The sequence below is a fragment of the Schistocerca nitens genome, chromosome 2 (genome assembly GCF_023898315.1).
Source record: "Schistocerca nitens isolate TAMUIC-IGC-003100 chromosome 2, iqSchNite1.1, whole genome shotgun sequence".
In the NCBI taxonomy this organism is placed as follows: domain Eukaryota; kingdom Metazoa; phylum Arthropoda; class Insecta; order Orthoptera; family Acrididae; genus Schistocerca; species Schistocerca nitens.
This window is the reverse complement of record NC_064615.1, coordinates 792947658-792949586: the sequence shown is the minus strand read 5'-3', so window position 1 is coordinate 792949586 and position 1929 is coordinate 792947658. Positions and strand designations below refer to the sequence as shown.

Genomic DNA, 1929 nt, shown 5'->3' with positions numbered 1-1929 from the left:
TATAAGATCGTTTAGCATAATGCATTACTAGAAGCTGCCCTATAACAGTAAAATTAATATGAGAAATGTGTATTAATTTATTATATATACTGAAGAGTTCTAAATAACATAATTCAATACAATTTGCACTTAGATCTAAGCAAATTTCTGCTTGAAACTTCCTGGCAGATTAAAACTCTGTGCCGGACCGAGACTCGAACTCGGGACCTTTGCCTTTCGCGGGCAAGTTCTCTACCGCCAGAGCTACTCAAGCACGACTCACGCCCCGTCCTCACAGCTTTACTTCTGCCAGTACGTGTGAGGTAGTGCAACACGAGGGTGATTTTGTGGGTACGGTCCATGCCCTTGTCTATTCGAGAACAATCGGGCTGCTCAACGATAGCTTTGTGAGCAGCAAACAGCAGCTCTGATAATGGAATTATCAGGGTAAAACAGGGATAGACGGCCATGATTTTTTCAAACGCGAATATCAAATCCTAATACAGATAAACGCCAAGAAATTTACATACATATTGCTTCACACATTCAGAAGAAACAAAATAAGACTTCATTCACTAAATTTCAACTAACTACTATTTTTTAAAATTTTGTTTCAGTTGGCCATCTCAGTTGTGTATCGGTATTAGATGTCTATACACGCAAGGGATAAATGGCCAGGTGGAAAAACACTTCAGAAATAAAGAAGAAATCTTAATAAAAGAGTATACAACACTGCTAACATGTTTCTATTTAACTACTTGTTACAGATCAGTTTTCTAGAGAAAATTACAAAAGTCATTCCTCGTTGGCAAAATCAATCAGGAATGTGGACTCAATTTTGGAATTACACGCTTAGTTTTCGCTCTAGGGTATTCATTGGAACATTAAACTGTATAGAACCTTTTCCGACGGAAAAGTACTCGTTAGTATCAGTTTGAATAATTCTTCTCTCCATCTGTCTTTAGCAGAACAATCTCGGAACATTCTCAGTTGGCATCTGCAGCGAGAATAAGTTGCCTCCTTGTCTGTCCTTTCTTGCATTAGAATAAATTTTTATTTTGAATTATTAGTTCATGCAATGTTTCTGCTATGTAGCCTAAACGTATAGTATAGCTCGTCAAACGGACATATTTGCTAACATCAAAACTTATTGAATCCTGAAAACTCTAAATGTTCCTGAATATTCATTGTATACTATCGTTCACTGTAGACCTCTTAACGCGATCAGGTTTAGTAGATACTATTGAGAGAATATCAATAAAGTTAATCAGAGGACCAGTGACGAATTTAAAAAAAAATTAGGTCCTTGTTAAACTGCCCCCCCCCATATTTTTTTTCAATTTGTCTGCAGGAAACAGTGCAACACCAAATTACACACATTACCAGCAAAAGCAATGTTCAAGTTATCAAAAAAATTTCGATTTATTCAAACTAGAAGATGAATATCATGGAAGTTACATATGTAACGTTATTTTAATCATGATGATGGTAGTTTAAATATGTAGTAGCTGTTACACTTCGTACGATATACAGTTTCAGATGTAGACTAACAGCAGTGCGCACAGGATATAACAGCTTTACTTCTGCCAGTACGTGTGATGACGGAGCGTGAGTCGTGCTTGGGTAGCTCAGTTGGTAGAGCACTTGCCCGCGAAAGGCAAAGGTCCCGAGTTCGAGTCTCGGTCCAGCATACAGTCCGCTGCAGAGTGAAAATCTCATTCTGGAAATTTCTGCTTCGTCTGAGACTGGTTGGAAGTTGTTCCCATGCCCTACCAACTGGAGCAGCCAGGAAGTGGGACAGCCTGTTGTATTAATAACCTCTCTTGTCATCTTATAGCTGCTTCTTAAATAAATAAAGCGTTTCTGTTTTCATTTCGTGAAATTATGTTTGTTTAAAAAAAATGGTTCAAATGGCTCTGAGCACTATGGGGCTTAACTTCTGAGGTCATC

General features: G+C 38.0%; 1 non-coding gene across 1 annotated transcript; it reads left to right on the top strand.

Annotated features, from left to right (window-relative positions):
* The first annotated feature begins 1595 nt into the window (after window positions 1–1595).
* Trnas-cga (transfer RNA serine (anticodon CGA)) lies at window positions 1596–1670 on the top strand. The gene has a single exon. It is a non-coding gene; the product is annotated as a tRNA-Ser (tRNA).
* The last annotated feature ends 259 nt before the right edge of the window (window positions 1671–1929 follow it).